General features: G+C 38.8%; 1 protein-coding gene across 3 annotated transcripts in view; it reads right to left on the bottom strand.

Annotated features, from left to right (window-relative positions):
- The window catches only part of DESI2 (desumoylating isopeptidase 2), a 46,522-nt gene that overhangs the window by 18,370 nt on the left and 12,769 nt on the right, over positions 1-15,383 (bottom strand). The window contains exon 2 of one of the 3 annotated variants that reach the window (XM_044943068.2): positions 2,407-2,535. The exons of the other annotated variants lie outside the window; for them this stretch is intronic. The gene's annotated coding sequence lies outside the window, so the exon portion shown is untranslated. The remainder of the gene's footprint in view (positions 1-2,406; positions 2,536-15,383) is intronic. 3 annotated transcript variants of the gene reach the window in all.

The raw sequence follows: 15,383 nt of genomic DNA, 5'->3' as shown, positions 1-15,383 counted from the left end.
TAATTTTAACAATTTATCTTTTGTTGACCAGTAAATAGCCTTCTCAAAGTGCTTTTATAATAGATTTCTATAATGGGAATCTAAACGTTTTATTAAGAGAGAGAAAGGTTTTCATGACAAAACAAAAACAAAAACCCTGCACAATGACTTTTGGCCAGAAGAGTTAATACAGGTTTAGGATGGGAATGTACTTGTCAGAGTGGGGAATCCTAGATTCAGAAATCTTTTAGTCTCTGCTCTTTCACAGTTGAAAATAATCTCCTCTATAGCACTCTGTATGTTGCCTGGGTATATATACTATATATACTACTTTGGTCTGAAATTTCCCTGCATTCAAGACTTTACGTTCTAAATATAAAAGAATATGTTTTGACACATTCTATAAATTGGAAAATCAATAAAATGAGAGAAGCTAAAAATGAGAGAGAAAACCCATCACCTGAAAATGTGGTCAGTCCTTTAAAGTTTACCATAAGAGATCTGACTACGTAAGGCTCTAAAGACCTGCTGAGACTCTAATGAAAAGCGGACCTGGCAGCCCTGCACGCGGCAGTGCCACCTCCACACACAGACAGCCGGGCATCAGGCCAAGGGTTCTGCTCAAGGTTATGGAAGCCTGCAAGTTCCTAGGAAAAGGATTTCTTAGCCCAGAGATATTTCTTTGAACAGTTTAAAAAGCATACGTTAACCACTCTTAACGTTGTTTCCCAAAGGCTCTGTCTCAATATTCTGCGTCAGGCAGGAATTAACGCTGATGCTTAACAATGAGGGACTCGACAGTTCTTTGCATTTCAAGTATCTTCTATCCCTAGAAAGGGCCCCAAAGCTAAGAGTTATTTTCTGGATTAAAGTAATTATTTACTAGTTACAGATCTATGACTTGATATTTCCACTGACCTTAAAAAAACAATTATAAAGAATACTATGAGTAACTGTACACTAACAAATTGGATAACTGAAATGAAGAGAATAAATTCCTAGGAAGACAGAGTACTGAGGCTGAATCAAGAAAAGACAGAAAATTTGAATAGATCTGTAATTAATGAGAATGAAGAAAAGAGAATTGGTCATTTTAAAGCTATCCTGAAAGAAAAGCCTACAAACAGGTGATTTGGTGCTAGTGGTAAAGAACCCACCTGCCAATGCAGGAGACGCAAGAGATGCGGATTTGATCCCTGGGTTGGGAAGATCCCCTGGAGGAGGGCATGGTAACCCACTCCAGTATTCTCGCCTGGAGAATCCCAGAAGAGCCTGGTGGGCTACAGCCCATAGGGTTGCAAAGAATCCAACACAACTGAAGCTACTGAGCATCCACACACCAAGTATTTACATAACAACACTAATTCTTCACAAACTTCTCAAAAGACAGAAGAAAAGGGAACATTCCCCAAGTCACTCTATGAGGCCAGCATTAATTGCGACACCAAAACCAGACAAAGACATCATAAGAAAACTACAGATCAATCTCTTATGAGTACAGATTCAAAAATCCTCAACAAAATACTAGCAAACGGAATTTGGCAACATGTAAAAAGGAACATACATCATGACCAAGTGATATTTATTCTAGGAAGAGAACGTGAATTTAGTATCTCCCCAAATCAATTAATGTAATATACCACATCTCTAGAAGAAAGGACAAAGAATCCAGTGCTTTCATGATCAAAACACTCAACAAACTAAGAATATAAGGATCCAGGATCAGGGATCAAACCTTTGTCTCCTTCACTGGCAGGCAGATTCTTTACCACTGAGCCACCTGCTTGTTGGTTATCTGTTTTAAACACAGCAATGTGACATGTCAATCCTAAACTCCCAATCTATTCCTCCATCTTTGCCCCCTGGTAACCATAAGTTCATTCTCTGTTTCTGTTTTGTAAATATATTTCATAGTTTTTTTTTAGATTCTGTATGTAATATATGTACACACACACATACATATATAATACTCTGTATATAATACAAGTGATACTTGTCTTAGTCTGACTTCACTCAGTATGATAATCTCCAGGTCCATCATGTTGCTGCAAATAGCATCTCATTCTTTTTTAATCACTGAGTAATATTCCATTGTACATACGTAAAATGTTACAGCAGTTTTGGAAAAGTTTGGTGGTTCCTCAAATACATTAAGTCCAGAGTTACTGTGCTGCTGCTGCTTCATTGCTCAGTTGTGTCCAACTCTTTGTGACCCCATGGACTGTAGCCCACCAGGCTTCTCTGTCCATGGGGATTCTCCAGGCAAGAATAATGGAAAGGGTTTCACTCCTGGGTTTATGCTCAAACACATGAAAACACATATAAAAAGTTGCCATCAATGTTCATAGCAGTATTATTTACTATAGGCCCAAAGTGGAAACAACCCAAACATTCCTCAGCTAGTGAACAGATAACAGTGTGGCATACCTTTATTACATTATTTCCCAACAAAAAGGAAAGAAGTTCTGATGCATGCAGCAACTGAATGACTCTTGAAAACACTATGCCAGGTGAAACAAGTCAATCACAGTGTATGATTCCATTTATATGAAATGCCTAAAATAGGTAAATTTATACAGACAGAAAATAGATTAGTGGCTACTTATGACTGGGAGGTGTGCAGAGAAATCGGGAGTGATCGCTAATGGGTATGGGGTTTCTTTCTGAGGTGATGAAAAATGACTAATATCGAATGGGATGATAGCTGTACAATTCTGTGAATGCCCTAAAACCCACTGAATTGTACACAAAGGGCGAACTGAATGATAAGTGAACTATGTCTCAATAAAACTGTCTAAAAAATGCTGCTGCTAAGTCGCTTCAGTCATGTCCTACTCTGTGCAACCCCACAGATGGCAGCCTACCAGGCTCCCCCGTCCCTGGGATTCTCCAGGCAAGATCACTGGAGTGGGTTGCCATTTCCTTCTCCAATGCATGAAAGTGAAAAATGAAAGTGAAGTCGCTCAGTCGTGTCCGACTCCTAGCGACCCCATGGACTGCAGCCCACCAGGCCCCTCCATCCATGGGATTTTCCAGGCAAGAGTACTGGAGTGGGTTGCCTGCTAGGAATAGAAGTAAAAGATCTACTAACTTGTACCAAATGGTAAAGAGTATACAATTTCCACAGTTGGCAAAGCTAAACAAAAACTCTTCTATAAATATCATGAATCCTCCAAGGACAAAATTTCGTTCAGACAGAATACATACTTTGTTCCTTTAAAAAAGTGTAATTTGGCATTATAACAAAGTTTCCTCTCTGTCAGCAAAGTGAGAACCAAGAAATTCTTGAACAAAAAAGTTTCCATTTTCCTGTCCTTCTTCTATGAAATAATCCAAAATATAAACTTTAGTAAAAGAGAAATAAAATATACATATTATGAGTATGGGACTCGATGCCCACACCCCTCAAAGTGAAAAGACTATTAGCTACCTTAAAGCATTTCTAATGAAAAACTCAAAAGATGGTCCAATTAGTTCCTGAACTCTTGTTGTTTGGTCATTAAGTCATGTCCAATTCTTTGCAATCCCATGGACTGTAGCCTGCCAGGCCCCTTTCCTAGTCAAAAACCTTTAACCAGGTTATTCCTCAAATTACAGATTGCTTTCCTAATTTCAGACAGCTGCCTTCAAAAACATGTGAAAAACAGACTATAAACAAAAAACATATCAAGAACAGAAAAAAACTGGCAAGTCCCTGGCAGTCTAGTGGTTAGGACTTTTTGCTTTCACTGCTGAGGGGCACAGGTTCAATCCCTGGTCAGGGAACTGATATCCCACAAGCTGCACGGCATGCCCCCCAAAAACAGAAAACAAAAAATAAAACCCCAAACTCTAAATATATATATATATGTATTCTGGTCAGTCACCTCTCATCTATGAATAGCAGCACATTACTGAAGAAATTAATTAAGTAAATTCGATCTTTCTCCTTGGTGTGATTTAAAAATTTTTTTTTCTGAATGGACTCCAAAGAAAAAGAGGGTAAAACTTCCACAGAGAGTCCGTCAGAGTGAGAAATGCTCTCCAAATGTTCCTGTTTCTGTTAGGGCTTCTTTGCTCTATTATTAGAGAACATGCCTGGAAGGCTTATTACTCTTTAAAAACTGGGCAGGCTGCCTGCAGGAGACGAACGTTTAATTCAAGGTCAGCAAGCCTTATCGAGTCCTTCTGCCTCAAAGTCCTGCCAAGGCTATGCAGACAATATGAAGGATGCCTATTTTAAGTGGAGATGCATGATATAACTGTAAACAAACAAAACACACACAGCAGTCTCTCGGTATCTGCAAGGGACTGGTTCCAGAACTCCCCCCCACCCCACAGACTCCCCAGAGTCCGAGATGCTCTAGACCCTTATTTGAAATGGCATGATAAAGGCATCTGTGGATATGGAGAGCTGACTGTATATGAGGACTCAGTCTTTTACTGAATGATTTTAGTTGTGAAACTCCCCCTAAAATGACTTGCTGTGGGGACTTACTCATGTTGAGTAATATTATTGTCTCACAGTTTAAGATTTTTAATAGCAGTGTTTCTCCATGCTCCTCTAACTTGATTTCCATCCTTTGTTTTTAAAAAATTATTTACCTACCACTGCTGAAACATTTCACACGGTATCTGTGGAATAAACATCTTCTCACAAAGCTCAACAGAGCTTCTCAAACTCACTATGTGGAAATTCATGCTTTTGTAGAACCATAAAACATTGATATTTTCCAACAGAAGATGTATTATAAATATGCAACATGAAATCACAGCCAAGAACATGTATCCATGAAAAACAAACAAACAAACCAAGCTGCTGAATTAGACATGACTGGATGTTAGCAAGATTTTTGTTAATTTCTGTTGGATATGTCTTCATTGATTTTGTTGTCTAAGTAGCAGCAGATGCCAAAAGTTTTAAACTTACATACTTGGGGAAAGAGGACAATTTTATTTAAAGGCTTAGCTTTTTATTTGAATTGGGAAAAGACTACTTTTATTTCTAGAGTTGGGTCCAAGTCTAGGAGTATAACCAGTATTCAGAGACTAGTTGAATACACTGCTCTGAGACAACTGCAGAAGCTGGGATGAAGAGGTTTATACATAATGACACTGGGCCAGCCCTGCAGAGAAAGTTTACCACGCAGGGCATGTGAGGGCGGAGTGACACGAACACTGGGGGTGAGCCACTAAAGGAAGCTTTATGTTCAAGTTTACCCAACGCTGACAACCACATAATCCCTGAGGGATTATATGAAGATCAGACGCTTTCATTTGAAAGTTGGTTTACAATGTGATTCTTCTCAAACTCTTCCCAATATACCAAAGGAAAACAATAAATGAGCCAGCTGCTACCACAAAACAGTCTCTCTCAAACCATGAAACAACAGCAGAGTTACCACAACATGTCCATGTCAACCATCTCCTAAGCTATTTGGTCAGCTTCATCTAACACTATCGTTCCCTTAGAATCCAACAGGAAAGCTCACAACATCTCTGTGTTCCAGTCTGGATCACAAGAACATTGTTTCTATCATCTTAGAATTTACTTCAGAGTTTACTGCTTGGATAGAAAAAGGCTCATCCAAGCATTTCAATGAACAATGCGGAAGCATCTGAACTATAGCAGAAAGACACTGGGCTGAGTGTCAGGAGATGGGGGTTCTTTGCCTTGGTTTCTTCACAGATATTTGGTAACTTTTAAAATTTAATTTTTACTTTATATTGGAGTATAGTTGATTAACAATGATGGGTTAGTTACAGGTGTACTGCAAAGTGATTCAGTTATACCCATATAAGTATTTATTCTTTTTCAAATTATTTTCCCACTTAGGTTATTTTACACAATATTGAGTTCCCTATGGTACACAGTAGGTCTGTGTTGGCTATCTATTTTAAATAGAGTGTATATGTAAATCCCAAACTCCCAATCTATCCCTCCTTGACCCTGACATCTGATAACTTTTAAAGGTTCCCAATGTCTCAAAAAGAGACACTGATTCCAATTCACACCCTTGGTTCAAATTCTCACTTCACTGTCTACTACTTGTGTGACCTGGGGAAAGATACCTATCCTCTTTGTCCTTATTTACAAAACGGGGATAATGAACAGAGTCTTCCACAGAGGACTACTAAGAGAATGAAACACATTAGTATGTATAAAGTACTTAGAAGAGTGCTTGACCTACAGCAAACATCAAGCGTTAGTTGTAGCAAACACACATTGGTAGGATTCTTCCCTCATACTCTGTTCTACACATTGATAAAGGGCTGGATGCACATGTAAATAGCAGACTGGTTCTGGCTATCTGTTAATTCTCAGAACTTCCAAGATTTGGGAGTTACGCCACATTACCAAGAGCAGTGACTCACTAACCTGGATGGCAAACAATGGCAGAGTTAATTCGACTCTGCTTTAAGATGCCTATAAGCAATGATTTATCTTCTTGAGAAGTACAGATCTGAGTAAAAGGTCTCTGTAAGGCAGTGGTTTTACAGGGTTCTTATATATTCAAGAAGGACATAAGCAGAGGACTGGAGAACTAATCTCACTTTGGTGTTAGGACCTTACAGCCTTGAACGTCTTAAGTCCACAGAGATGTCAAGTAAATGAAGAGAAGCGGGCCAAGGAAGGACCGCTATAACATGTCTAACCCCCTCTGATGCCTGCCAGTGTCACTGAGGGTTAGAAGGCTTATCAAAATATTCCAGAGTATTAACATAAAAAGAGGAAACAATTCACAGAAAAATCATCATCTTGAAATATATGGGAAACCAATAAATACATAAATAACTGCAGCTACTTTTGAACTCAATCTTGCTTCAATGCAAAAAACTGGCCTAAATATTTCCACTTATTATTTCCAAAGCACTGTTTACACAACTGAACTGACTGTACCATATTACAGTCATCTGTTAAAATGTTAAGTTCTTCTGATCGAGAACTTTCATTAAACTTCATTTTAGTCAGTGATTTGTTTTATCAACTTAATAAAATGTTATGCTTCCTGCTTGAAAGCAACAACTATGATAAATGCTATTTCCCTAGTCTGGAACTTAAAACACTTAATATAATAACTTAAGAGTCTGGGTCTGATTTCCTTAAAAGGCATATTAAATGATGTAAGTATAAAGTATGATTGTTTCCCCTAAAAACTAGAATCAGAGTTCATGGCATTAAAAGTAAGTAATTTACTTTATTCCCCCCAAAAGGTGTTTAGGACAAGATATTTCAATTTCTGAGTTAAAAATCCAAAATAAACTGTGACAAGTAGAGACTGGGGTAATTATTATAGTGCCTTCTCATATAAAACTGTCCTTGACGTTCACACTGTCAAGCTACTTTATGAAGTCTTTTTGGTACCAATGGATATATTCCAAGGTAATCTTACCACAAATGCTACTTAACAGTAAATCATATTTAAATGCTTTCTATGGTGCTTTAACAACAGGCTGGTCATAAACCAGAGACAATAAAATTGCACTGAATGAACCAAGATTTTCCAGTATTTTTTTAGATGAAATCATGAATACCCATCTATGTCTGTTAATTTGCTTTTATACTATAAGAATTATATAGTATAGATGCTATTTTATTACTATTTCTAAGAAAATGTCCAATCTCTTCACTACCAGAAAATATTATCTGATAAGCACATGGCTGACTTTCTCTGTCTTAGGGGAAAAAAAATTATCTACATATCAAAAACATTTTCATTTCAAAATTATGTATAAATTGTTGATAACAGTAATTAAGGTATGAAGCCTTAACCTTTTGGAGTATGTAATATCTCCTGATTATGAAAGATTTGTCAGTAATCTTTTAGTTCATAGTGTTTTACTCTGAAGTCTCAGTTCTGGTGATAAAATTTAAAGTTAGCCCAAGACTGACAGTGTAGCCAAAATAAACATATGCACAAAAGCTATGGCCATACTTCCTTGTTTGCTGGGACAGTCTCAGTTTACATTTGCTTCAATATAACTATTTAGACTGCACCTTCCTGATAAAACCTAAAGTTAGCCTAAGACTGGCTTTCTTAGGGACTGTACTGAGTCTTAAAAGCTCCTAAGTACTGTCCTGATCGCATGAGTGTGAATATGCCTGACATGATATACTGGCATGATAACATATATATACTGACATGATAATCTAAAAAGCAAAGAAAATGTGGTGACATGTATTTTGTACAGGGCTGAAGTTTCCTCCTCTTTATCGATTAGGCAAACTAATTCTCAAAAACAAATTACTATGTTTACCAAAAGATCCCATTTCTAAAACCCACAACAAGCTAGATACAAGATGACTCTGAATTAAGTTATTTAAAGGAGAATAGATTTTTAAAAGTCAAATCAACAGTGAAACAAATGCGCCATGAATATTTTCAAGACTAAACCTATTTTATATGATCCACAGTTTGACTCTACTAGCAGATGGGACAGGGCACTTACTACCAGTTCTTGGTCCTGAACCACAACTATACCAGAAAACCAAGTTCTTGGCAAATCTCTCCTAGCAAGCACTTAATTTAGTTGTGTGAAATATTTTGGTAAAACACTGAAACTCCTTTTAAGGAGCCTATTTGTATTTGATTATCCTCCTGGATTGGGTTCTAAAACTGCATGAGATCTGAGACAAAGTCTTACTTAATTCTGTACCCTCTATGTTGCTTAGTGTATTGTATTATACTTAGATCATTCAAATTCTTGATCAGCTGAAATGTAGCAAGGAATATGTAATCCTTTTTCCTTTGTCCTGTCCTTAAATGTGACTCATGGGAAAGAGCATGGGAAAAAGCAATGGAATTCCAAAAAACCCCATCTATTTCTGCTTCACTGACTACGTTAAAAGCCTCTGACTGTGTGGATCACAACTATGGAAAATTCTTAAAGAAACAGGAATAACAGACCACCTTACCTGCCTCCTGAGAAACCTGTATGCAGGTCAAGAAGCAACCAGACAGGTCAAGTTAGAACCCGACATGAAATAGACTGGTTCCAAATTGGGACGAAGTACGTCAAGACTGTTTATTGTCACCCTTCTTATTTACCTTATATGCCGAGTACATCATGTGAAATGCCAGGTTGGATGAAGCACAAACTGGAATCAAGATTGCCAAGAGAAACATCAATAACCTCAGATACACAGATGACACCACCTTTATGGCAGAAAGCAAAGGACTAAAAAGCCTTGTGATAAAAGTGTAAGAGGAGAGTGAAAAAGTGGCTTAAAACTCAAAACTCAACATTCATAAAAAGAAGATCATGTTATACAGTTCTATCACTTCATGGCAAATACATGGGGGAAAAAAGGGAAACAGTGACAGACTTTATTTTCTTGGGCTCCAAAATCACTCCAGATGGTGACTGCAGTCATGAAATTAAAAGATGCATGTTCCTTGGAAGAAAAGCTATGACAAGCCTAGACAGCATATTAAAAAGCAGAGGCATCACTTTACCAATAAAGGTCCATATAGTCAAAGCTATGATTTTTCCAGTAGTCATGTATGGATGTGAGAGTTGGACCATAAAGAATGCTTAGTGCCAAAGAACTGATGCTTTTGAATTGTGGCGTTGGAGAAGACTCTTGAGAGTTCCTTAGCAAGGAGATCAAACCAGTCAATCCTAAAGGAAATCAGTCCTGAATATTCACTGGAAGGACTGATGTTGAAGCTGAAGCTCCAATACTTTGGCCACCTGATGCAAAGAGCCAACTCATTAGAAAAGACCCTGATGCAGGGAAAGATTGAGGGCAAGAAGAGAAGGGGACAACAGAGGATGAGATGGTTGGATGGCCTCACTGACTCAATGGACATGGGTTTGAGCAAACTCAGGAGATACTGAAAGACAGGGAAGCCTGGCATGCTACAGTTCATGGGATTGCAAAGAGTTGGACACTACTTATCGACTGAACGACAATATGGGAAAAGAGGATCGCCACTCTTTTACTCATTCAAGAAATATGTATTGAACACCTAGGAACTAGCAATACAGACTCAAACATAAGCAAGTTTCTGTTCTCTTGGAGATTGCATTCTTGAAAAGTTATCTTTTAAACCGCAGGTGTAAAACTCATTAAAAAATCCTGAAATCACTTCAGTGGGCTGTGCCAGTATTATTTTAACTGAATGAAACATAGTGTGGGCTTCTCAGGCAGTGCCAGTTGTAAAGAACCCACTTACAAATGCAGGAGACACAAGCGACTTGGGTTCGATCCCTGGGTTGGGAAGACCACCTGGAGGAGGGCATGGCAACCCACTTCATTATTCTTGCCTGGAGAATCCCATGGACAGAGGAGCCTGGTGAGCTACAGTCCGTAGGGTTGCAAAGAGTTGGACATGACTGAAGTGACTTAACGCACAAAGCATAGTGGAATAGAACTTATCAGAGGATATCACATACACACCGAAGTGTTTCCTAAATATCTGGTTTCAGTTACATGTGCATTTAATAAGTATTATATAAAATGTATATCTTAGTTGAAAGTGAAAGTTGCTCAGTTGTGTCTGACTCTTTGTGACCCCCCCATGGACTATACAGTCCATGAAATTCTCCAGGTCAGATTATTGGAGTGGGTAGCCGTTCCCTTCTCCAGGGGATCTTCCCAACCCAGAGATTGAACCCAGGTCTCCCACCTTGCGGGTGGATTCTTTACCAGCTGACCAGAAGGGAAGCCCAGGATAAAATTGAGAAATGGTTTTAGACAGTTCTCCTAAACTGCATCTCAGTTTAAATCTTTTTTAAAATTTTTACTTCCCTGCAAAGCTATATATAAAGTTAGACAACTTTGATTAATAAAATGTATGTGTCGGGGACTCTGCTAGACACCGGAGATTTAAGGATGATCAACTCACAGTCCCTGTCCATAAAGAACTCATTAAGAATGTAAACAATCAATCACAATTTGATAAGTGTTAAAACAAATATGTGTATATATCATAAGTAACTCATTTTTTGGATGTCACTCTAACAGATCCTTTCACTTACTTGGTCTTTCATTATAGTCCACACAAAATATATAAATCACTTTTGGGATATTCAAGCAAGTAATTTGCACCCAAGGCCACATAAGTGGCTAAGTCGTACATAGAACCCAGGTTTCTTAGCCTTCATCTACTGCTTTTTTAAATCACACTACTTCCTAATAGTCTCATGTGGCTTAGATTTTCTTTACATAGTCCTGCAGTGTCCTGAACAACTTCAGAATAAGATGGAAATCATTAATATTAGTTCATCGTGTTTCTTAAGTGTGAAATTTTGGTGACCTATCACATACCATCACAAGTAAAAACAGCCATCATTACTCTTTGCCTAAAAGCCATATGACATGCCCACCTTACCTAGTTCAGTAATGTAGAGACCTCTTGCCCTGCGAACTATAACTAACCTTCAAATGTGAAGGAGAGGGAAAGTCTACAAGATGTGTTCCTTTTAGAAACTAGAAATTTCCACGGTACTTCAACCAGACAACTCTTTTAATACTATTCAGCAGATTACAATACACACGACAGATTATAACTGAGGACTGCCGGAGACAACGAACATGTTAACCTTATCTGGTGGTTCATTTAACTCACCGCTGGACAGTGAGTTAGAAATTACAATTACGCTATGGTATACAAACCAATCTCAAGCTAAATTGTTTTAGTTTCCATAAATACTTCAAGACTTGTAAATTACTTCCATTAAGTTCATGCGGCAGAAAGGCTGAACACTAGCTGTCAACTCTAACACCCAAGGGGATAAAAAAGGCTACGCAATTAACCCCAATTTTATATATTTAGTATGACAGAGATCTTGGAGACGATGTCAAATGTACAATAGCCCACTTGAATACGATCTAAATTATTAATTTTTTATACAATTTTACAAGTTGGTTTTCCATTTACAGTTGTTATAAAATATTGACTATATTCCCCATGTTATACAATTATATCCTTGAGCCTGTCTTACACCCAGTAGTTCGTACCCACTCCCCTACCTCTCTATTGCTCGATCCCTTCCTGACTGGTAACCACTAGTTTGTTCTCTGCATCTACCACAACCTGCTTTTAATGCTTCAATTGGGGTAGAGCTTTGCTCTGTGTACTAACTCTCCTTCAGATAAACTGAAGAAATCCCCAAAATCAAGCTGTTAGGTGTTGCAACTACTGAAAGTATACAAACGGAAGCTCACTTAAGCTTTTACAATCCTGCAAATAGCAACACAAGCAATAACAACAGCTAACACTTTCTAGTGCTGATCATTCTATGCCAGGTATAGTGCCAGGTATCATTCTGTGCATCTTATATAAATTGACTCATATGATCCTTATAAAACTCTATGGGCCAAGTACAGTACTACTCCCATTTTATTTATTTTTTGACCATTTGGCATGTAGAATCTTAGTGCCTTTGCAAGAGATGGAACCTGCATCCCCTGTATTGGAATCATGGAGTCTTAACCACTGAATGGCCAGGGAAATCCTATTCCCATTTTAGAAAGAAACACTAGCACAGAGAAGTTAAGTAATTTCCCCAAAGTCACACAGCTGAAAAGCAGGAGGTAAAATACAAATCCATGCAACCTGATGCCAAGGCTAAACCACAAAGACAAAGAACTATTAACACATTTCACTACTTTCAGTAACAGACTGCAGGCATGACCAAGGAGAAGGCAGGCCTGACCCAGCCTTCTTTCTCATATTGATACTCTTGTTCTGAACCAGTGTGGATGTTCTGTGACTCTCACTCGCCACCCGACTGGCCAGGGAGACCTGCCAAGACACCTGAGCAACGCAGAACCCTGCATGCATACTTCTCCATCCTGCAAGCAGCAGCCACTAACAAGATGACACAGTGGAGGAAGAAACTGTTACAGAATGACAAGTCCTAGGGGAACCTCAGGTTAAGTCCAAGAAACCTTTTTAAAGTACTGTAATTACCATGTACCACGCTCTGGGAATAAAAGAAGAGTAACACACTGTCTCTACCCTCAAGTTCACTGCAGAATGAATAACTCAGAAAATGCAAAAAACTGCTTTTTTTTTTTTGGTTGACCATGTCACGCAGCATGTAGGATCTTAGGTTCCAGATGAGGGATTGAACCCATGCCCCCTGCAATGGAAGCGAGAACTATCAACCACTGGACTGCGAGGGAAGTCCTGCTGCATTATTGGTTTGATACCCACAGATAAAACAGCAGGTCAGAATGAATGTGAACTGAAACATCACAGCCCTTGCTTGCTTTGCTATTTGTTAGCCTCTTAAAAGTAATAAACTACTTTGGAAGCTGATTTAAAATGACATAACCCCCCAGGCTGAGAGCACGATGGGAACATCATGGTACAATATGGTGGACAGTTAACAGAGACAATATTGAAGTATCCCACTAGTTCTCCTTGATTCAAATGGCTAAGAGCTGGAAAATATTACAGCATATTCGTATGCTGATTGGAATGAAAGCAGGGTTAAAAAAAAAACAAAAAACGAAGAGAGAACAGAAGACAATTCTGACAGCAAAGTCCTTGCATAGAAGAGCATGGGTTTCAGCACACAGTGGAAGGTTTGACCTCAGACAGGGACATGGGCAATTCAGTCCATTCCAGGTAATAGAAGGGAGATGAACAGTGGTAGTGGAAGGATGAGAACATTCTCTTCAATTTTTTTTTTTAATTTAAATGAAATAAGCAGTGAAGTCATCAGCTGAGAGTAAAGAAGGTGGAAAGAGCATGAAATACTGCAATTGTCTTGGAGAGTGGGTAAGTCAGTTGACCAGAGAAATAAGGAAACGTTGCCAAATGGCATTTAGGGTCCTCCTGGGGTTTGTGGTCATGATTTTAAAGTGAGATTAGTCTGTATGGTTGTATGTTTTTCTCTAGCTGCATCTGGCTGCTGAGGTGTTGAGTAGATGGAGAGTTCAATTTAACTACAGCTGCTAGACAAGTATGACAGAGGGAATGATTAAAATGGTAGACTACAAAATCTAACTTGGATGGGGCGGTGGGAGTAAGGAAGTGATTATTAAGAAACTGACTCATGTAATTGTGGGGGATGGCAAGCATGAAACCTGCAGGACAGGACAGCAGGCTAGAGAGGCGGGAAGAAGTGACATTACAGCCGTATGACGCAGAACTCCTTCTTCTTGAAAGGATCTTGGTCTTTTTTCTTAAGGTCTTCAACTGATTAGATGATGCCCACCCACATTACGGAGGATAATCTGTTTTACTCAAAGTCTACTGATTTAAATATTTACCAAATCTAGAAAATATTTTCACAGCAATACCTAGACTGCTGCTTGACTGAAAACCGGGCTCTCTATATCCAGTTGACACATAAAACCAACCATTTACAAAATCATTTACAAAAAAGGATGAGGATGTAAGGGATGTTTAAAAATCACTACCCATTCATGGGTTCCGAAGAGCATAATGAAACTTAGTTTATTGATGTGTGTAAGATTAGGACAAATAAAGAGAAATATAGCACTTTCCATGGATGAGGGGTGCTATATGGTGGTTAATGGCACAGATTTTAGTGTCAGAGCTCTTGGTTCAAAATTGCTCTATCCACATGTACCCCAGTGTTCATCACAGCACTGTTTACAATAGCTAGGACATGGAAGCAACCTAGATGTCCACTGGTGGATGAATGGGTAAGAAAGTTGTGGTATACAGTCAGAATGGCTGCGATCCAAAAGTCTACAAGTAATAAATGCTGGAGAGGGTGTGGAGAAAAGGGAACCCTCTTACACTGTTGGTGGGAATGCAAACTAGTACAGCCACTATGGAGAACAGTGTGGAGACTCCTTAAAAAACTGGGAATAGAACTGCCTTATGACACAGCAATCCCACTGCTGGGCATACACACTGAGGAAACCAGAAGGGAAAGAGACACATGTACCCCACTGTTCATCGCAGCACTGTTTATAATAGCCAGGACATGGAAGCAACCTAGATGTCCATCAGCAGATGAATGGATAAGAAAGCTATGGTACATATACACAATGGAGTATTACTCAGCCATTAAAAAGAATACATTTGAATCCGTTCTAATGAGGTGGATGAAACTGGAGCCTATTATACAGAGTGAAGTAAGCCAGAAAGAAAAACACCAATACAGTATACTAACGCATATATATGGAATTTAGAAAGATGGTAACAATAACCCTGTGTACGAGACAGCAAAAGAGACACTGATGTATAGAACAGTCTTATGGACTCTGAGAGAGAGGGAGAGGGTGGGAAGATTTGGGAGAATGGCATTGAAACATGTAAAATATCATGTATGAAACGAGCTGCCAGTCCAGGTTTGATGCACGATACTGGATGCTTGGGGCTTGGTGCACTGGGACGACCCAGAGGGATGGTATGGGGAGGGAGGAGGGAGGAGGGTTCAGGATGGGGAACACATGTATACCTGTGGCGGATTCATTTTGATATTTGGCA

The sequence above is a fragment of the Bubalus bubalis genome, chromosome 5, assembly GCF_019923935.1.
Source record: "Bubalus bubalis isolate 160015118507 breed Murrah chromosome 5, NDDB_SH_1, whole genome shotgun sequence".
Taxonomy (NCBI): domain Eukaryota; kingdom Metazoa; phylum Chordata; class Mammalia; order Artiodactyla; family Bovidae; genus Bubalus; species Bubalus bubalis.
This window is presented reverse-complemented; position numbering and strand designations above follow the sequence as displayed.